This window comes from Musca domestica, unplaced genomic scaffold (assembly GCF_030504385.1).
Source record: "Musca domestica strain aabys unplaced genomic scaffold, Musca_domestica.polishedcontigs.V.1.1 9, whole genome shotgun sequence".
Taxonomy (NCBI): domain Eukaryota; kingdom Metazoa; phylum Arthropoda; class Insecta; order Diptera; family Muscidae; genus Musca; species Musca domestica.
The window spans coordinates 5,969,605-5,994,311 of NW_026712435.1; positions in this window are offsets into that span (position 1 = coordinate 5,969,605).

Consider the following 24,707-nt stretch of genomic DNA (forward strand, 5'->3'; position numbering starts at 1 on the left):
TTATTTGCTGTATTTAGGCTACTTTGTGAGTAGAGAACCATCTTACAGAAAAATGTCAACATACGTAAATATTTTGGTACAGTCCCCATATAGTCCCCAGGCCCGCCGATCTATAGTGATGTTTACCGATTGGCGAACAACAACGCGGGTATTGTTTAATCGTCATTGAATTTTACTATGAACAAGAACATAGACTTTTTGGGGACTCTAATGCGCAATTTGAGGTGCTATGGTAATGGGTGTAAAAGCGTAATTAACTTTGACTATTCAGAAATCATTTTGCCCTCCTTCCATAGTTATTTATTTCTATTTAGTCGAATCAATATTTATATTAAAATTTGTTCACCTTTATGAGCTAAATTTGTGAAATATTATGCTATGCAAAATTTGCATTAAAGTGTTTTTTTTAAATATGGGTATGCTTGGGAAAATATGCATAATAGACAAAAACTACGGGCCGGCAACGCGGACCGGGCCACCTAGTATATATATATATATATATATATATATATATATATATATATATATATATATATATATATATATATATATATATATATATATATATATATATATATATATATATATATATATATATATATATATATATATATATATATATATATATATATACTAGCTGGCCCGGTCCGCGTTGCCGGCCCCTACTTTTTGTCTATAATGCATATTTTTTTAAGCATTATAGAATTATGAAAGCGGCACAATTTTTATTATAAGTAAAATAACTCCATAGTAATTTCTAAATAGAAATAAACATTCATGGGAAAAATTATAATAGATAATAATCTACCGTCGGTTTTAGATATTTTGAATAGCCTGATCTTATTTTTCAGCCTAAGGCTATAATTGAGTGTTAAAAACCTGTATGATATAGAACTTCTATAATAGCCCCATGTGAAAACTCAGCTAAATTTTTGGTATTGAATTTCCAATGTTAAAAATACCGTGCTGCGTGGTATTTAGTTTTGTCCACCTCATAATTGAGGGCGGAATGATTTCAAAATAGTCAAAGATAATTGCTTTTTACACTCATTACCGTGAAATATTAATTAATTTATTTTTGTCATTTAAATTGTGAGTTGGAGAACCCATAAAGTCCATATTTTTCATCATAGTATAATTCAATAACGAACAAAAAAATTAATATTCGTGATTTTTTCATGTTTCTGCCACAATTTGATATTTCGGAGTTTATGGCATGTAGATGTTAATCCCACATCTACGTTCCCAACCAATATTCTCTTTGGAGTTTCAAATTCAATAGTATATCAAATTTTCTTTTCTGACCAAACATTGGTTAGGAAAGCGGATTTGTGGGTACACTAATGTGAGAACTATATTCGAATAAATGCCTATGTGGACAATTATCTGAGGGACGATTCTCTACCCCAGAGTTGCCTAAATACAATTTTTTAGCCAAATCAATTGATGAATGTGGTCAAGACCAAGATGGACTCTACTCCGAAAATTGAAAATATTATGAGAAGAGGTTTTTTACACCCTTAGAAACAAAGACGCCAAATAAAGGCCTAAAGATGAAAAAAATGTCGAAGACCCCGAACATGGCTTAAATTATATGATGGTTATACCAAAACATGATCATATTTTGCGAGGATGGTTTCTTATCAAATTAAAATGAGTGTGAGAAAAATGTGGTTAAAATGTAAACAATACTTGAAATAGGGTTGTACCCTTATCCGGGGGTCATATATCATGACCTGCAAAAGCGATTTAAGACATCTTGAAAGTTTAGGAAGAATTTCTTTCTTTTTTCCTAAATGTCCAATTCGCTCTACCATTTTGCACCCTTTATATTCGGTATTTCACTGACTGCAGTTCCAATGAATTGCATTTTGAGTTCTCATTGGGCGGATTATTGCCATATGAAAGATGTAGGTCCACGTAGGTCACTCATTTTATTTTAAATATTATTCATTCAGATTTCAAGGCAATAAAAAATGTTCACTTCAATATAGAATGTCAAATTGAAAAAAATCACACCAAAAAGAAATTTCTTATTAATATTTTTATTGGATACCATTCCAAAATTGTATGAATTGTCAAGCCGTTCTTTAGTTATACCTTATGTAATTTTTCCCCGATTTGAGAATTTTTGCAATGAGATCTCTTTTTTCAAGATTTTTAGAAATTTTGACTTAAATTTGGTGTGACCGCGTTAAATTATTTCGATAACATCTATTTCGTTTCGCCACCACATAATTTGGTACTACACTTCAATGTAACCCGGCTTCTATTTCAGTTCTCAAGAAATCGAGTCAAAATAAATTGGTATTAATATTCGAATCAAAAAGAAAAAAAAAATATTATAAAAAACACTACAAATGTACATTCGAAAAAAGTAAGTCAAAATAGAAAAAAAACATACAAAATAAAACATTACGATTGTACATTTCAGAAGTCAAAATGAAAATGTTAATATATCACATTTTTTCGCGATTTTTTTGAATATTATCCTTTTCGGAAAAGAGACAATTCAGAATTTGTATGAATCGTTAAAATCAGATCAGCGGTTCTTGAGTTATAAGCGTAGTAACTAACACAACTTACATTTATATATATAGATATATATATATATATAATTGAATCAGTTGAGAACGCCTGAACCCGGAATATTTACGAATATATGTTGGTTAAAAAAAAAAAAAATATTGCACTACTTTAATGCATATATATATATATATATATATATATATATACTAGCTGGCCCGGTCCGCGTTGCCGGCCTGTAGTTTTTGTCTATTAGGCATATTTGTCAAAGTATAATTATTCACAGATATGACTGATATCTGTTCACGTACTGGTAGATTAAAAGTGTTTTAAAATACCTGTACCCATATTTAAACCGTGGACTTGAGGGGGTACTATTACATGGAGAAAATTCTAAAATTTGTAGATATGTTGCAATTTTTGTGTAAGATTTCCACCCAAATATACATTTATAGCCAAATCTTTTGAAATATGGTAAAATCAGGAGGTACCTTTACATGGGCACTACTCCGAAATAGCGACCTACATTGAAAACTTTCTTCTACCGCTTATAATCCAATATGACAAACAGAGACCAAATCAAAAATATAGCAATTTTACACCCATGGGAATTAATTTCATTTGCCATTTAAATTGTAAGTTGGTTGTAAATTGTAAGTTGTAAGTCCATATTTTTATCATAGTATAATTCAACGACGATTCAACAAATATTCTGTCCCGTGCTACTTTCTTATATTTGTAATTTGTCAATGTTTTCATAATTTATTTCATATAGATGTGCATCCCAAATCTATGTTCTCAATCAATATTCTCTTGGGGGTTACAAATTCAATAGAATACAAAATTTTCTTTTCTGAACACACATTAGATGTGAAAGTGGACTTGGGGATACTCCAATGTGGGGGCTTTACTTAAATAAATTCCTAGGTGACAATTATCTGTATGATGGTTCCATACCCCAGGGTAGCGTATATACAATTTTTTAGCCAAATCAATTGATAAATGTGGTCAAGACCAATATGGGCCTTACTCTGAAAATTTCAAATTTTATGCGAAGAGGTTCTCTACCCCCTTAGAAACAAAGATGCCAAATAAGGCCAAAAATGAAAAAAGTGGGCATGACCCCAAAAATAGCTTAAATCATACGATGGATATATAAATATGAAATCGGTTTGTACCCTTATCCGTGAGTTATGATCGATATCATGACCTGCAAAAGCGATTTAAGTTATCTTGAATGTTTGGGAAGAATTTCTGGAAGGATAGAAATCATTATTTTGTTCACAAAAAATCCACTGAATTCAATATGATAATACAAATTGAAAAAAATTGACAAAAGAAGAATAACAAATTGAAAAAATCTTCAACTTGTTTTCTGATTTTTTACAGCAAATGTTTAAAGATCCTTACAAAGTTTGTCAATAGAATGTACTTTTATTTTAAATTCAATTTAATTGGAATTTTTTTTTCGATATTTTCCCGTTTTGAGAATTTTTGCAGTCATTTTTGTTTGTTTAAACGTGTTCGCATCTTCCAGCTATCCCACGATGTAGGCCCTGGAGTTGAAAGGTAGATGTCAGTTAACATCCTATTTCGCACTGATTCAATTTTTTTAGTGAAAAATTATTCTTTATTTTGTTCACAAAAAAAAAAATTGACAAAAAAAGAATAACAAATTGAAAAAGTCTTCAACTTTTTCGCTGATTTTTTACAGCAAATGTTTAAAGATCCTTACAAAGTTTGTCAATAGAATGTACTATTATTTTAAAATTCGATTTTTTCCCGATTTGAGAATTTTTGCAATGAGATCTCTTTTTTGGTAATTTTTAGCGATTTTGAAAAAGTAATTACCTTTTAACTTTGGTGTGACCGCGTTAAATAATTTCGATATCATCTATTCCGTTTCGCCACCACATAATTCGGTACTACACTTCTATGTAACCCGCCATCAATTTTAGTTCTCAAGAAATCAAGTCAATTAAATAAATTGGTATTAATATTCGAATTGAAAAATAAAATATAAAAAACACTACAAATGTACATTAGAAAAAAGTAAGTCAAAATGGAAAAAATCATGCAAAATAAAACATTACTATTGTACATTTCAAAAGTCAAAATGAAAATGTTAATATATCACATTTTTACGCGATTTTTTTGGATATTATCCTTTTCGGAGAGGAGACAATTTCGAATTTGTATGAATCGTTAAAATCAGTCCAGCGGTTCTTAAGTTATAAGCGTAGTAACTAACACAACTTTCTTTTATATATATAGATATATATATATATATATATATATATATATATATATATATATATATATATATATATATATATATATATATATATATATCTATATATATAAATGTAAGTTGTGTTAGTTACTACGCTTATAACTTAAGAACCGCTGGACTGATTTTAACAATTCACACAAATAAGGAGTTGTCTCCTCTCCGAAAAGGATAATATCCAAAAAAATCGTGTAAAAATGTGATATATTAACATTTTCATTTTGACTTTTCAAATGTACAATAGTAATGTTTTATTTTGCATGATTTTTTTCTATTTTGACTGGCTTTTTTCTAATGTACATTTGTAGTGTTTTTTATTTTTTATTTTTGAATTCGAATATTAAAACCAATTTATTTAATTGACTTGATTTCTTGAGAACTGAAATTGATGGCGGGTTACATGGAAGTGTAATAACGAATTATATGGTGGCGAAACGGAATAGATGATATCGAAATAATTTAACGCGGTCACACCAAAAGAAAGATAATTATTAATTAAAAGATAATTACTTTTTCAAATTCGCTAAAAAAATAACGAAAAAGAGATCTCATTGCAAAAATTCTCAAATCGGGAAAAAATCGAAAAGATTTTCAGTGGAATCGAATTTTAAAAAAATAGTAAGGGTCTTTAAACATTTGCTGTAATAAATCAGCGAACAAGTTGAAGATTTTTTCAATTTGCTATTCTTCTTTTGTCATTTTTTTTTAATTTGTATTTGCAAACACATTTAAACAACCAAAAATGACAGAAAAAGCCTAATGGAGCTCATTTCAAAGCGTGGACCTACTTCTTTCATGTGACAATAATCCGTCCAATGAGAGCTCAAAATGCAAAATTCTTTGGAAGTACAATCAGTAAAATACCAAATTTAAAGGGTGCAAAATAATAGAGCGAATGGGACTTTTAGTAAGAAAAGGATTTCTATCCTTCCAGGAATTCTTCCCAAACATTCAAGATACCTTAAATCACTTTTGCAGGTCATGATATCGATCATAACTCACGGATAAGGGTACAACCCGATTTTATATTTATATAACCATCATATGATTTAAGCTATTTTTGGGGTCTTGGCCACTTTTTTCATATTTTGGCCCTTATTTGGCATCTTTGTCTCTAAGGGGTTAGGGAACCATCATACAGATAATTGCCACATAGGAATTTATTTAAGTAAAGTCCCCACATTGGAGTATCCCCAAGTCCACTTTCACATATAATGTGTGGTCAGAAAAGAAAATTTTGTATTGTATTGAATTTGTAACTCTCAAGAGAATATTGGTTGGAAACGTAGATTTGGGAAATACATCTATATGATAATATGGTGGATAAAACTATTTTTACTCATTTAAATCACGCGGAATGTTTTTCAGTTTGACATGCTATGTTGTTCTGTTAAATTTTTGATTTGGTCTCTATTTGTCATATTGGATTATAAGGGCTAGAAAAATGTTTTCAATGTAGGTCGATGTCTCGGAGTAGTGCCCATGTAAAAGTATCTCCTGATTTTACCATATTTCAAAGGATTTGGCTAAAAATGTGTATTTGGGGGGTGAAAACTTACACAAAAATATGAACATATCTACAAATTTTAGAATTTTTTCCATATAATAGTACCCCCTCAAGTCCACTTTTTGGCGGACAAACAGACCGACATGGTTAGGGGGACTTATAAGAACGCTAATGGACAATCTGAGGTGCTAATGGCTTAAAAAAGTAATTAACTTTGGCTATTCTTAATTCATTCAGCGCTCAATTATGAGGTGTACAAAATACAGCAAATTCCAAATTACTGCTCATTTCACTGGAAGATTTTGCTACGATTTTTACCATACTAAAAATTAATTTGATCCCTTACATGGGGATAAGATTGATATATACTTTTTAATAGATTTGTATAGCACATCCACACCTTTGAAGCCCACGGCTTAAATATGGGTACAGGTATTTTAAAACACTTATATCAGTCATATCTGTGAATAATTATGCTTTGACAAATATGCATAATAGACAAAAACTACGGGCCGGCAACGCGGACCGGGCCAGCTAGTATATATATATATATATATATGATTTCAATGAAATATGAAAGGTGTGGCGGAGTTTGGTGTAAAAGTGTTTTTTTTAAATATGGGTATGCTTGGGAAAATATGCATAATAGACAAAAACTACGGGCCGGCAACGCGGACCGGGCCAGCTAGTATATATATATATATATATATATATATATATATATATATAATTGAATCAGTTGAGAACGCCTGAACCCGGAATATTTACGAATATATGTTGGTTAAAAAAAAAAAAAAATATTGCACTACTTTAATGCATATATATATATATATATATATATATATATATATACTAGCTGGCCCGGTCCGCGTTGCCGGCCCGTAGTTTTTGTCTATTATGCATATTTGTCAAAGCATAATTATTATTACTTTTTTAAACCCATTAGCACCTCAGATTGTGCATTAGAGTACTCATAAGTCCCCCTAACCATGTCGGTCTGTTTTTCCGCCAAAAGGTGAACTTGAGGGGGTACTATTACATGGAGAAAATTCTAAAATTTGTAGATATGTTGAAATTTTTGTGTAAGATTTTACCCCCAAATACACATTTTTAGCCAAATCCTTTGAAATATGGTAAAATGCGAAACATCGACCTACATTGAAAACTTTCTTCACCATAATCCAAGATGACAAATAGAGGCCAAATCGAAAATATAGCAGAACAACATAGCATGTCAAACTGAAAAAAAAAATCACGTGATTAAAATAAGTAAAAAAAGTTTTATACACCTCATAATTGAGGTCAGACTGATTTGAGAATAGTCAAATATAATTACTATTTTACACCCATTACCGTAATATGGGAATTAATTTTATTTGTCATTTAAATTGTAAATTGGAGACCCCATAAAGCCCATATTTTTCATCATAGTATAATTCAATGACGATTCAACAAATATTCGGTCCCGTGCTACCTTCTTATATTTGTAATTTGTTCATGTTTTCACAATTTATTTCATATAGATGTATATCCCAAATCTACGTTCCCAACCAATATTCTCTTGGGGGTTACAAATTCAATAGAATACAAATTTTTCTTTTCTGACCACACATTAGATATGAAAGTGGACTTGGGGATACTCCAATGTGGGGACTTTACATGAATAAATTTCTATGTGGCAATTATCTGTACGATGATTCCTTACCCCAGGGTAGCATAAATACAATTTTTTAGTGGTCAAGACCAATATGGGCCCTACTCCGAAAATTTTATGCGAAGAGGTTCTCTACCCCCTTAGAAACAAAGATGCCAAATAAGGGCCAAAAATAGAAGAAAGTGGCGAAGACTCCAAAAATAGCTTATATCATGCGATGGTTATTTATGATCGATATCATGACCTGCAAAAGCGATTTAAGGTATCTTAAATGTTCAGGAAGAATTTTTGGAAGGATAGAAATCCTTTTCCTACTAAAAGTCCCATTCGCTCTACTATTTTGCACCCTTTATAGCTGGTATTTTTCTGATTGTGCTCCCAAAGAATTTTGCATTTTGAGCTCTCATTGGACGGATTATTGTCACATGAAAGAAGTAGGTCCACGCTTTGAAATGAGCCCCATTAGTCTTTTTCGGTCATTTTTGTTTGTTTAAATGTGTTCGTATCTTCCAGCTGTATCACGATGTAGGCCCTGGAGTTGAAAGGTAGATGTCAGTTAACATCCTATTTCGCACTTATTTCATTTTTTTGGTGAAAAATTTTATATAGTGAAAAATTTTCTTTATTTTGTTCACAAAAAATCCACTGAATTCAACATGATAATACAAATTGAAAAAAATTACAAAAGAAGAATAACAAATTGAAAAAATTTTCAACTTGTTCGCTGATTTTTTACAGCAAATGTTTAAAGACCCTTACAAAGTTTGTCAATAAAATGTACTATTATTTTAAAATTCGATTCCATTGGAATTTTTTTTTTCGATATTTTCCCGTTTTGAGAATTTTTGCAATGAGATCTCTTTTTTTGTGATTTTTTTAACGATTTTGAAAAAGTAATTATCTTTTAACTTTGGTGTGACCGCATTAAATTATTTCGGTATCATCTATTCCGTTTCGCCACCACATAATTCGGTACTACACTTCCATGTAACCCTCCATCAATTTCAATTCTCAAGAAATCAAGTCAATTAAATAAATTGGTATTAATATTCGAATTCAAAAATAAAATATAAAAAACACTACAAATGTACATTAGAAAAAAGTAAGTCAAAATGGAAAAAAACATGCAAAATAAAACATTACTATTGTACATTTCAAAAGTCAAAATAAAAATGTTAATATATCACATTTTTACGCGTTTTTTTTGGATATTATCCTTTTCGGATAGGAGACAATTCCGAATTTGTATGAATCATTAAAATCAGTTCAGCGGTTCTTAAGTTATAAGCGTAGTAACTAACACAACTTTCTTTTATATATATAGAAGATATATATATATATATATATATATATATATATATATATATATATATATATATATATATATATATATATATATATATATATATATATATATATATATATTTATATATATATATATTGTTGTTCGTTGGTAATTGAATCAGTTGAGAACGCTTGGAACGGTTTGGATAATTTTTTTCAAAATGTTTGTTCTACCCAGAGTTAGGTTTTTATTTTATAATACTGATGATTGAGGTTTGAAAATTTAATTAAACACGATGAAATGACGTATATAAAAATGCACCGGTGAATAGGAAATAAATCATAATGTGGACTTATGTTGTACTTTTTTGACAAAAGATTTCTAACCTCAAAAATGCTCTTGAGCCCTTCAAATACCTCAAATCGGCCAAGAGTATATATATATATATATATACCATTTGCAACATCAATCATCCTAAGAATAATATAAAAACCTATGCAAAGTTGAAAAGACACATATTAAATTTGGTGACCTCTATCGTAATGGTGAACGAACATACATTCTTTAGGGGTCCTTAACTTTAACATACTAGCTGAACCCAGTGCGTTTCGCTACCCCTTTTGATTTTATATGCATTCAAAATTTTAAATACGAATATTTTGTAGTTTAAATAAAATAAACAAATTAAAGAATTTAAAAAACGTATTTTTGTAAGACTTTAATGAACAAACAAAGAAATCTATCGAAATGCCAAATTTAGTCCGCGTATACGAAGAGTTTGTCCTTTGGATTTATTAATTTTATTGGAAAAGCCAAGCATGCAGGAAACTGCAATCTTTTGAAGTTGAGTGGAATTTCTGTTGCTATTAGAGAATTTGAGGTAGCTTCATACTTCCCCACAATAATCGTATGCTCAATTAAATATTTGGGTAGTTTTTTACTGTTAGCCTAATACCATAGCAAAGGCGTTGTGGGGCACAGCCATATCCCAAACTAAACAGATTTCAATATAATTTGACAAAAATTTTTTTGGACCTAATTACGTCACACCTTCGATATTTCATTGAAATTGGTGGATATTTTTTTTCTTTGATTAAATATACGAAATAGACCGAAAATATATATGGGAGGTATATCTAAACCTCAAAAAATTTCACTATTATTTGGAAAAATAATTTTTATTCCACAACACATTCGGATATTCTCTTATTCCAAATTTCATTGGAATCGTGTTTGCTGCTTTAAATATGTGAAATCGGCCGTAAATATATGTAGGAGCTATATCCAAAACTCAACCGATTTCAACATAATTCGGATTTTTTTAAACTAAATTCCGTCATTCTGTCACACATTCTGAATTTCTTTGAAATCGGATATAAATATCGTGTTTGGTGCATAAAATACATGAAATCCGCCGAAATATATATATGAAACATATATCCAAATCTGAACCATTTTTAATATAATTTGGCAAATTTACTTTCTGATTAAATCCCGTCACTCATTCCAAGATTCATTAAAATATAACGTACATATCGATTTTGGTGCATCAAACAAACGAAATCGGTCGAAAATATATATGGAACCTATATCGAAATCTGAATTGATTTCAATATAATTTGACAAATGTACGCTCGTTTTAAGTTCCTTTACACATTCCAAATTTCATTGAAATTATAGATACATAGCGTGTTTTTGGTGAATCAAATATATGAAATCGGCCGAAATATATATATGGAACCTATATCCAAATCTGAACCGATTTCAATATAATTTGGCAAATTTACTTTCTGATTAAATCCCGTCACTCATTCCAAGTTTCATTAAAATATAACGTACATATCAAGTTTGGTGCATCAAACAAACGAAATCGGTCGAAAATATATAATATATATTTCAATATAATTTGACAAATGTACGCTCGATTTAAATTACGTTACACATTCCAAACTTCTTTGAAGATACATAGCGTGTTTGGTGCATCAAATACATGAAATCGGTCGAAAATTCATATTGGAGCTATACCCAAATCTGAATCGAATTCAAAATAATTTGGCAAATTAATTTTTGTTCCAAATTCCAAATTTGGAGACTGTATAAGTAATCTTTCAATAGATATGTGCACATAAAATCTAAATTTTTGGCAGATATCTCCGATTCTGATGCTATATCTCCAGTTCCAAGTAGAATTTCAAAAATTTATATTGCTTATGTTACTTTCAGGCGATGTTGTAATACACTGGGAAATTTTCAGGAAAATCCGTGTAGCGGTTTTCGAGTCCATAAACTACAAATAAACAAACATACAAACATTTTCTTTTTTCAGATATAGATTTCTAGGATTATTGGAGTATCACGTCTCATTTAATTATAATACTATCACTAAACATTCAACCTTCTGCATGTTTTTGTAACAATTTCTACCGAATGAACTGTTATTTGACATTTAAAGTTTTCAATGTTATTAAATCTATGCGGGCAATAACTTTTGGTTTCCCATTTGGCATAGCCGCAATTGAAAAAGTACGTTAAGATTTTGATGATTTTAATAAAAATGTCCGATTTCAATGGCATTTTACACAAAATTCTGTATCAAAAATCAACTTTCGATTTATTCAGTTTTTCGACTTTTCTAGGGGCTTTTCCCAAAATTTTCCCCGTAAAAAATTTCCACTGTCCAATAATCCAATAACAAATAACCGAAAGAAAATTTGAGTTAAATCAGAGCCGTTCTCAGTAGATGTGTAACTATACTTTTTATACCCTACACCACATAGTGGTGAGGATCTCCATAGAATCACTTTCTGAGTTGATTTATGCATGTCCGTCCGTCCGTCTGTCTGTCCGTCTGTCCATGTATTTTTGTGAACAAAATGCAGGCCGCATTAATTATCCGATTGAGATGAAATTTTCCAACCAACATTTGTTTGGCCCAAGGACGAATCCTATTGAAATTGGAGATAATCGGTAAAAATTTATCCCATATATATCTTCGTCCGATTTGCCTTTTATTGTGCACCAAACGTGTAATATCAGCCCGAATAGTATGGAATTTTGCACATACAACCAAATTATGCCAAATTTGATCGAAATCGGTTCAGATATAGCTATAGCTCCCATATATATTGTTCATCCGATTTGTTATTTTTGTCCACCGCAGCCGTAATATGCACTCTGTAACAACAATATTTGGGGAAATATATCAAATGCAGCTCAGAAATACATTTCCTAAATTTTATCGAGATCGGTTCAGATTTGGATATAGCTCCCATATATATCTTTATCTGATTTCAAATTAATTTTGCACCAAATGGGCAATACAATATGTAGTCCTTTGAACTTTAAATTATAATTATAATCATAGCGTGTATGATTAAATTCTCCAATAAAAACTATTAATTGTTATGTGGAGCTCTACTGAACTAGCAAAATGGTGTAGCAAAATGACCCGCCCGACTTTACGACTTTCTTTATACATACAGATTTATAGGCGTGGCCAGTTCCTCTGACTCCAAATAGATACTTAGTGTTGGAGGGAGAGTCAACAGCACCAGTATCGGTCCAGCCGTTTTCAACTAATTCAACTACCAACGAACGACATTTGATTTTAATACACATAGATTAAAAGTTGGAGTGGTCAGTTCCTCAGTGCCCAAATAATGTAAATGTAAAATTCAACATCGATTTAACCATGCACATCTGTCTGTTTGCTCGTCCCTCGATAGCATGATTTATGATATATGCATTTGAAACTTTGCACAAACGCCTGCATCAATAATTGCTTAATTTTGGTTCACCGACGTAGCCAAAACTGCCTTCTGCGAATATATTGGGGACCCAACAGACATAAAGTAAGATTTTCAACTAAACTGTTCAGGAAATATTTAAAAATTTACCTGACTGTATTGGTGTCCTTTTAGGCATATCGCCTATATAACGGCACTTGCAGATTTTAATCATACCCTCAGCCATATGTCTACATTCTTCATTCGATACGGGCAAAGCGTGCCTTATCGAAATAACGGATTTAGACCCTAGGTCAGTTTCCGAACATTAGAAGTCGATTTGAGGATGTCCGTCTATCTGACTTGTGTGCACTCCTTCTTGTACCTCCCCCACGAAAGGTAAACATTTTCACATAGAACAATTTACCATATAGAATAAGAAAGGATCATTTAATTTTGTGCAAACTTTACAAATATCAACATTTGTATCAGTGCTACACTCATAGAAGTAGAAAGTGTTCAACTTTTACATTTTTTTTTGTTGTTCAACTTTTACAAATTCCAATATTTTTGTCAGTGGTTAGGTGTGAAAATGGACAATATCGTTGATGGAGTGGGCCGAGTGCGATTGTTTTTAAATTATATATATATATATATATATATATATATATATATATATATATATATATATATATATATATATATATATATATGAGAAATTTGTGTTAGTTACTACGCTTATAACCGAAGAACCTGGTCAGACAAATTCGGAATTGTCTCTTGGCAGAAAAGCATAAAATCCAAGAAAATTGCATAAAAATGTGAAATTTAAATGTTTTCATTTTTACTTTTGAAATGTACAATAGTAATGTTTTGTAGTGTTTTTTTTTTTTTTAATTCTAATATAATGTGTAGTCTTTTTGGGGAGTATAAAGCGACAACGGACAAAACTGTTATTTATAGATTATATGTATTTATTGGAAGAAGAGGATAAGCTATGAACAAAAAATCAATATTTCAACGGTTCTATTGACGAACTTCATATGGACCTTTAAACATTTATCTTAAAAAATCAGCGAATATATTGAAGTTTTTTTTCTTTTTTCAATTTGTTTTTCCTATTAGCCATTTTTTTAAATTTGGCTTATCATATTGAATTTAATTGTTTTTTTGTGAACAAAATAAAGAATTATTTTCACCGTATAAAAGAAAGTTATGTTACTTACTACGCTAATAACTCAAGAACTGCTTGACGGATTTTGACAATTCATACAATTGTGTGTACATTTTTATTGTTTTGGAATTCTGAATGAACAATATTAAAAATGAAATGAGTGCTCAATACGGTTTTAAATGGCGATCTTTCATGTCTAAAAGTGACATCTAGCTTTCAACTCCAGGACGTATATCGTGCTTCAGCTGGAAGATGCAAACACATTTAAATAAACAAAAATTACCGACAAAGCCTTATGGGCTCATTTTAAAACGTGGACCTACTTCTTTCATGTGACAATAATCCGTCCATGTAATCAGTGAAATACCGTGTATAAAGGGCGCAAAATAGTAGAGCAAATTGGGCATTTAGTAAAAATGGGATTTCTATCCTTTCATACAATCTTCCTAAACTTTCAATATAATTTTAATCGCTTATGCAGGTTAAGATATGGGTCGTAACCCCTGGATAAGGGTACAACCCGATTTCAAGTATATTTTACATTTTAACCTTATTTTTAATACTAATTTCGGCAAATGTTTCCTTGCAAAAAAGGATCACGGTTTGGTATCACCATCATATGATTTAAGCTACTTTCGTGGTCTTGGCCATTTTGTGGCCCTTATTTGGCATCTTTGTTTCTAAGGCCCATGTTGGTCTTGACCACGTACATCAATTGATTTGATTAAAATTGTATTTAGGCTACCCTGGGGTAGAGAACCATCTTACAGATATTTATATATGTGGAATGTACGTCTATATGAAATAAACTCCAAAATGTCAAACTAGGACGCATTCAGTCGGAAATTGTGGCAGAAATATGAAAAAATTACGAATATTAGAAAGTAGCACGGGAAAGAATATTTATTTAATCGTCATTGAGTTATACTATAATGAAACAAGTTAAAAATCACTAAGTTCGACCTGGACGAACTTTTAATACCCTCCACCATTTGGAACGAATTTGGAAATTTTCAAAAAATAAAATCTTAAAAATACCGAATATTAAAAGGGTCTCTACGACGTGTCATAAGCCATTACCATATTCAAATTCGAAACTTGAAATAAACGGTGGATAATGTAGCTAAAAGCATCAAAATACCTTATATAGGGAGGTACCGTTATATCGTTATATCTGTCACAGAATTTAGCATCCATTACGATCTTCAAATACGACATCTCGAACAATTTCGTTGAGTATTGTACCTAAAACGTAGACTATTTACGAACTTAACCTACCTACTGGCATAATAAACATGTGTGTGCGCTATCTCAATTCGTTCGAAAGATATCGTGATTACAACAGACAGACGGACATCGCTAAATCGACTTAAAATTTGACGCTGATCAAGAATATGACATGAGTATGAGTATTTCGAGGAGTTATAAACGGAATGATAAAGTTAATATACCTTCCATAGTATGGTGGAGGGTATAAAAATGTGGACTTTATGGGGTATCCAACGCACAATTTAAATGACCAAAAAATAAATCCCATTTTACGGTAATGGGAGTAAAAGAGTAATTATCTTTGACTATTTTAAAATCATTCTGCCATCAATTTATTAGATGGACAAAACTAAATACCACGCAGCACGTTATTCTAAATGTTGGAAATACAAATTCCAAAATACAGGTAATTTGAATGGAAAATGTTGCATGGGGCTATTATAGATGTTCTGGCTGAAAAATAATATCAGACTATTCAAAATATCTTAAAAGGACAGTAGGTGGACATGTGTTATAATGTTTGCCATGAATATTTATTCTATTTACGAATTACTATGGAGTCATTACTTATAATAAAATCAGTATTGTTTTTAAAAATATGTATTAAAGATTAAAAGTACGGGCGAGCTAGTATAGATATATATATATATATATATATATATATATATATATATATATATATATATATATATATATATATATATATATATATATATATTCGCAGTAAATTTCCTATAATTTGTTACATTTATATATAAAAAAATTCCCAGTAAATTTGCCAGTTAAGTGATTTGTGAAATTCTGAATATTGATTTTAATTTTGTATCTCTGAGTTCCCTTCCAGTGATTGTTTTATTTTGTTAATCATTTTGAAGTTTTGCATCGTATTGTTCTGTGTTTACTTGTTCTTTTATTATACTAGTTTAATATTTTAGAGCATACTTTCAGGCAGTAACTATTTAATTATCACTATTTATTTATTATTTATTTCTTTGTTCTTTGATAATGGAATGCTTCAATAAAGACTGTAAAATTACAAGTCTAAAAGAACGCTTGTTGACTTGTTGGTTGTGCGAGAAGCATGAACATTTTAAATGCTCAGGTTTTTAATGGTAAACATTTTGATATCCACTGATCGCAAATATGGGCTTCGCTGGTCATGCGACAATTCTCCCTTGAAGTAGATTTTTATCGTCTATTTAAATGCAAAACCTGGGAGATAATGACTGAAGAGTTATTGAATTTAATTCGTCATTACTATGAGGTATATCATCGTTCAAAATAATCGTGCCTCGTGACATGTTTGATATAATGATAAATAGATCTTTTTAGCCATATGGTGTTCTTGTAAAGGAATTTGTGTTAAGAGAAAACTAATACTAATAAATCAGTCAAGATCCCTTCAAATGTGCCAGCCTCAAAAAACTAATGAATTCTCCATCTTTCCTTAAGGGGCCTTAATTCTAAACTAAAAAATATTTATTTAAAATCATTTAGCTGTGATTTCAAAATTCTCGTTTTCACGGAAACTTAGCTTAAACCAAGCATACGTGACACAGAGATTTTGTCTGATCAGTACCAAATTTACCGGAAAGACAGATTGAATAAAGTTGTTGGAGTATTCATTGTCGTCCAAAATTCTACTGCCGCATTTTGCTTACAGAATATAGTAATATAGAATTTGTTTGTGTTAAGCTAAATTATTTAAATAATACATTTAATCTAACGTGCTCTTATATTGCTCCAAATTCAAACCTAGATATTTATCTTAAACATTCAGACCTAATAAAAGAAATTTCATTGTGTCGTCCATTAAATTCGGATTTGATTTGGTGATTTTAATTCGCCCAGTTTAACTTGGGTCCCAGGTGAAAATAATGGGAAAACATTTTTGATCAGTGTCTGTATCAAATTAATAAAATCTATAAAGCGAGAGGTAAAATCTTGGACTTAGTGTTTACATCGACCACAAACTCTTCCGTATGTAGAAGCCTGATAAGCCTGCCGATAAGCCCTGAACTTAAAAATATTCCTAGTATTAGGACGTTATCGTCTTCTAAAAAGCGAAAGTTTAACTTTTGTAAGACAAATGTGGATCAGCTACGTACTACATTACCCAATATTAGGTGTGTCTGGTTACCCTAAAGTTTGTAACAATTGTTACAAATTGTTACTGGAAGTCGTCTGTTAACCCAAAAGTTCTGCAAAAGAGAGCGGTTGGAGAGAGAAATTTTGACAGTTCTTTCAGTGAGAGTTTGCAAATTCTTGCTGGAAAAATTTCTTCTTGCAATCACTTGCAACTCTTCTTCTTCTCATTCATCGACATTCAATCAGATGTTTTCTATTGTTTGTTTATTTATTTTTGTGCTTTAAATTTGAAAATATTTTTTTGGAATTAGCAAGACTAATAGTTTTTGGAGAAAAACTTTACAAAATGTGAAAAACGTAAATGTTAATATGTAATATGAAAATAAAAGACTATTTCCAACATTTTTATTTAAAAAACTTGTAAAATTAGTATTGCTTCCTTTGCTTTAATTCTCCTTATGGGGGACAAATTGGTTTGTTTTGATTTGATCAGCTGATTAGTTGCAAGCTTCTGCAGGAATACCGTCTGTTTACTTTTCGCATTTTCCTTGCAAAAGAGAATAAAACTACCTTACTCTCTCAGAAAGAAGTTGCTGGACAATTCCTGCTGGAAAAGTAACCAGACACACCTATTATATGGGTCTGTGAAGGTAGCATTGATTCTCGAGTTTCTATAATAAACATAATGATGCATTGAAAATCTCAGTTCCTGTCCAAATATTGCGCTCAGATATGAGTCCACTTTGGTTTACCCCACAACTAAGATGCTTGCGAAATGTAAAAAGATAAACTATAATTACACTATAGCCAGAAATATATACAACATTGAAATTCTAAATGTTATTCTAATTATCTAATAAGAATGAGAGTTAACTTAAATCGAACTCCAAAATATTTTTACAAATTCGTCAATCCAAAGAGAAAAGTTCGAAAATATCCTAGAAACATGCGACTCGGGATTAAAGAATCATGTGATCCTAATGAAATGGCAAATATGTTTGCTGAATTTTTTCAATGTACTTATTCTAAATTTACATCAAATTGTACTACTTACCCTTATAATATTAATAAGCTAAATCAACTCCCTAGCATCACACTCACGGAGACTGACGTATTAAACAGTTTATTTTCATAGAAATATTCGAAATCACCAGGTCCTGCTGGTGTACCAGCATCTGTTTTAATATCATGTGCGCATGAACTTTATAGACCACTAACGACAATTTTTAGTGACTCTTTGGTATTAGGTTATTTTCCTCTATTTTGGCGATCTAGTTATATTATTCCTTTACATAAATCCAGTAGTAGATGTGTTATTGCAAATTATAGGGCATAGCAAAACTAAGTGCTATTCCCCAAATTTTTGTTTCATCGTAATATCGCCTGATTAAAATGGTTTAGTTAGAGGTAGGTCTACTTTGATGTATTAATTAGAACTTACTTGTCAAGTGCACAATGGTTTTTCAAACAAGTGTCAAACTGATGTTATATATACAGATTTCAGTAATGCATTTGATACCGTTGTACATGAATTATTAATTTATAAACTTGATTCCCGTGGGTTTCCTACAATTCTCTTATCATGGATATTGACATATTTACAGAAACGTATCCAAAAAGTATCATTTAAAGATATTCTTTCTAAAAATATAAATTTAAAGTGAGGAGTTCGAGGTAGTCATTTAGGTCCGCTACTTTTTGTAGTTTACTTAAATGACCTTCCATCTGTTATTCGTCGCTCTAAAATTTTGATGTTTGCTGATGATGTTAAATTATATTCTAATCTCGAGTCTTATAGCCAATCACCTAATCTTCAATGCGATTTAAATTCTCTTGTGAATTGGTGTAGTGGGATGCCATTAAATCTAAAAAAAGTGTAAAATGCTATTATTTTATAGATCCCAGCCTGTTATCAGTGACTATTTTGTTGTCTCCTATTAATTGGATAATGTAGATTACTTTGTATATCTGGGAGTTATTCTGGATAGAAAACTTAGTTTCAATTTACATATAGATTCTGCTGTTAATAAGGCCATGTCGTTGTTTGGATTTACAAAAAACGGTGGTCTAAAGAATTTGATAATCCTTATGTTAATAAACGTTTATTCATTAGCATTGTTCGACCAACTTTGGAATATGATTGTGTACTTTGTAGTCCATTCTATAAATTACATTCTGACAAGATAGAATCTGTACAGATTCAAATTCTTTTGTTTGCTTTAGAGGCCTAGGTTGGAATTCGAATAAAACTCTTCCACCTTATGAAAATCGCTTAAAACTTATAGTTAGTGCACAAAAGGCATCAAATCCTTAGATGCATTTTCATAATAAAACTCTAGTGTGGGCAAATTCAATCTGAATTTCTATTAAGCGAAATAAAATTACATACCTCTTAAATTAACGATATCAAAATCTAATTACGAACTATGTAATTCTCTGCGGTCTTTATGCGGTGAATATAACAAATTATACAATATAATGTCTTTATCTGAACCCTTGCATGTTATAAAAAAATCTATCTTGAGTTCTCAAAATGTAGAAATAGTTGTCAGAAATGATTAATTGGATTTTAGTTTTGTTGTAGTCTGTGTTGTGTATATTAATATACTTTATTGTTTAGCCGGCTGATAATTACTGCAGCCGGTTTCCCCTAGCCTACTAACCACCTATATTTCGGACTATATGGTGTAAGCGCTCCCTTCGTTGTGGGGAGCTGGCCCCCTCGGTCGACAGGGCGGGAAAGTGTGGCGATGGGAACGATCGAAAAAGGGGGGGGCTATCCGATATATTTCATTTTCAATCCCAACCATCCGAGACGCAATACAAACTACTGCGACAAATTTTAAAGGTCTACGTCAAATAATGTGGACTGTATCGTGATTTCAACAGACAGACGGACATCGTTAACTCGACTTAGAAATTTTTGAGAAGATTTCCCCATTGATCTCGACTGAGAGATTTATGGTCCAAGTATAAGGTCCCCCTCTCAAGCTAGCTGACTACCAAATGTAATATCAAAATGCATTATTGTGTCGCAGAGCATAAGATGAGATACAACAAACTGTAAATAAATTTTGACATTGCAACTTGTTTTTAAAATTTGCAGGAACACCTTGTCATTGCGCCATGGAGAGGCCATTTAATGCGATCAATTGGAATGCTGGGGAAGAGTACAATGTATCGAACATATACTTTGGTGTAACCAAAATATCGAACTTATACAATGACAAAATTCTATTAATAAATTATCAGATTTATAATGGTTTTTTGTAAGTCCAATTATACATCCTATACATTACAGTGTTGTAGAATGTCATATGGTCGGCAACGCATGACTGTAGCCTTTACTTACTTGTTTAATTTTTCAACTTACTATACTGCAATGAGTACTTCAAGTTTCTTGAAAATCATAAAAAAAGAATTCAACATTCTCTACTTTGAGTTGCTAAATGTGGTTTTAAAATTGAAAAAAAAAAAAAAAAACAAAACATTAATAAAAAAAATAAAATTTGATATGTAAACGGAATATTGCAGGGGTAATGTCAAAATTTGCCGCATTCCGGTTTTTCATTTTTTTTTGTTGCAGTTACGGACCACTGTGCAATGTATGTTGTTAAAGAGAAATATTCAATTAAATGAAAATATCAATTTTCTTAAAAAGAGTTCAAATCGGTCAACTGGACTAGGATTACAAATTACAATATTTCAAAGTTTTCATGGGCAAACAAACTTTTCAAATTATGAAAATGAATTTAAACTGAATCATAAGCAACATTTTTAAGAACACACGTAGCATAGGTGTTGTTTTCACAAAAAATTCATTAAAATAAAAACATATTTTTAATTGAAGTTCAACTAGTTAAAAATGCCAAAAATCGGACGGGTCGACTTTATGAAACCACTTTGTTTAATTAGTAAAGCTACCCATAACAAATAATGGTTTATACGGGGAATGTATGATAATTAAATCATACCAATTATGATTGTTTTAGATTGCGTATTATGGCTTTAAAGCAGTTATAGTTTAAAGTCGAAAGGAACTAATCGATGAATCTTAACCGATATTCATCAAAAATCTGCCCTATTTTTGCTGATATTACACTTTTTGGGCCCAATAATCGTCAATTTTGATGAAGATATACATGGCAGCTATATTCAAATCTAAACTGATTTCTATAAAATTTAGCAGACTTTTTTCTATGTTGTATCTAATAGCTGGTACCAAATATCGTTGTTGTGGAACATGTAGCTATATCTTAACCGATTTTCGAAAGTTGTAAAGGTATATGGGAGCTACATTCAAATCTGGATTGATCTCGATAAAGTTTGACAAAGGTATTTTTGAGCTGCATTTGATATATTTCAATGAATATCGTTGCTACGGTGTTGTGGAGAACAAAAATAACAAAGCGAATGAATAATATATATTTGAGGACTATAGCTATATCTGAACCGATTTGTACCAAATTTTACATACTTGTTTTTAGGCTCAAATTATTCGTATGTGCCTAATTGGACTAATATTAAACATTTGGTGCACAATAAGGGCAAATCGGACGAATATGTATATGGAAGGAATATCAAAACTTTGACCGATTATCTCCAATTTCAGTGGGTTCGTCCTTGGGCCAAACGATTGATTTGCTCAAAATTTCATCTTGATCGGGCAATAAATGCGACCTATAGTTTGTTTACAAATATACATGGACAGACGGACGTACATGCAGAATGTGATTCTATGCAGATCATAAAATGGAACTATGGGTCCATCTCGCTTCTCTATGTTACAAACAAATGCGCAAAGAGATAATACCCTGATCACAGTGTGGTGTAGGGTATTAAACACTATATAGACGAATTTTGAAATATACACATTTCATTGCTCGTAGGACACCAGGGTTATGCCGAGCATGGTAAAATTATTTTGTGATTGTATGTGTTTTTAAATAAGGAATATTGCTAGTGTTTCTTTGCTCCTCTTTAAACAGACATAAATATTTTGCTAGTTTCGGATTTTTTTTTCAAACAACTTTAATCGGTTATAACATGTAAATTTATATAAATATTCTGTCATGTAGAAAATTAAATGAAAATGATAAATGTTTAGAGCTTAATTAAGAAAAAAATTCCTCTATATATAGTAACAGATAACACCTTTCTCATCAACTACTCGAAAAAAGCTAATATACTAACCAAAACAATTTTGACAAAAAATCAAAATATTATTTTTTTTACAATTGTGTTGTATGAAAAAAAAAAAAAAATTGGAAAAAGTTAAACTTGAAATGTTGTCAAATATAATATATTTGTTTAGTCTAGTTGTCATATGGTGGATTGAAATAAATGTTCGACCCTGCTTAGTATTATTAGCATTCGAAAAAAAGTTTCATAGTCAAAATCTCAACTCACACAAACTCAGTGATAGCCAAGGTTCATCTATATAGACGATGGAATGCTCTCACAACTTATTATCGAAAAATTCCAATCAGAGGGTGTTTTCTATGTTTAAAATATCAACAATTGTAGGATATTTTACAGCTAAAACTATATCATAATAAGATGTAGGTGCATATTACATTATGGCATCGAAAAATACGCCAGTACTCCAGTGCAATTCTTGAAAAACGATAAATGTCTTTTCAATGTCGGTTAGATCGACTGGCTCAATCAGCATGTTGACTATACAAAAGAGTGCTGAGAGCCACCTGGATAAGAGTTCAACAACATTCCATTGTCTGTATATACATTAGTCTATATCAAAACCATGTATAGAGGTCTACCTGTTTGGCTTGTAATGTCAAAATTAGTATCAAAACAATAAAAAATCAAAAAACTTGTTGCATTTATTTTGAATAAATAATTGCAAACCGCGATAACTGAATGAAAGGTCAACACTTATTTTCAAAATCATGTACTATATATCTCTAAAGGATTATTTCGCTACAAAAACTCTAGATTTTGTCGATGCATACGTTGAAATAAACATTTTGAAAACATCCGAATTTGAATATTTTCTGGACAATTTTATTGTTGTTCAAAAGAAAACACATACATGAACAAAAAAAGATGACATATTAAGCCAAGAAAATAAAAAATAAAAAAATCATATGGTATCATAGCCCTACCTTGATATCATTGTACCATGGTCAAAACGATATCTACGCATAGACTATATAATGTATAGACAAACAAGGGCTTTAAAATAAAATGGTTAAAATATTTCCATTTACAACTGAAAACAATGCTTGTGCATATTATAAAATGTATGTTCCAGATCCTGCAACCTGGTACTAATGTGAACTGTTTTTTTTGTTAAACTGATCTGTTATGCTATTCTGAAACATAACAAAACTGTCCAATGCATATGACAAATTCACAAAAAAAGTGAATTTCTACAAAAATAAATAGTATTCAAATAAATAGTATTTCAAAGTAGGATTACATGGTATAATTATTACAGGTGGAAGCAAATCACATTGTCCTGCAGTTCAATGTTGTATCAAAATAGTGTGTACCTACTATATATCAGGAAAATAAATTGAATCACAAAACGTCATATCGAATTGGATACTAGTATTACTATAGAGTCAAATCAGCTGGTGTTCGCTGCTACGTGTAATAATTGTACCACGAACAATAAGGTAGGCTTATTTGCTAAAAGGAATATGGCAACCATTTTCTTATGTACTCGAACGTGCCATTTTTCAAATACAATTTATTTTCATATCTAAAAAATATAACGTGTGAAGGAAGTATATTTTATGAGAATAATAAATACCCTATTATTTTTGGCGTTCATTGGAACGTAGCAAAAGATATAAGTTCCTTATCTTAGGAAGGCGAATTTCATTTATGTTGTCTTAGCTTATAAAAATGGAGAATTTAAACCCATCATCTAGCGCAAATTTATCGATGCTGTTAGTTGCTCTATAGTCCTCGAACAATGTTTATTTTAGGTCTGTCTTTTAGCATGAATAACCAGCTAAAATTGTTGACGAAATTTTAACAATACCTCATATGGATGAATTCTGTACCAAAACGAAATGTTACCCTGAAAATTTCCTGTAATGTAATTAAAGCCAGTTCGACTGATCATAATTTTTGCTGTCCATATTACTCCAGATACAATAGTCCAACTTATAGGTATCTGGAGATTTTGGTGGCCATTGTGCGCTGGAAATGAAGCGAG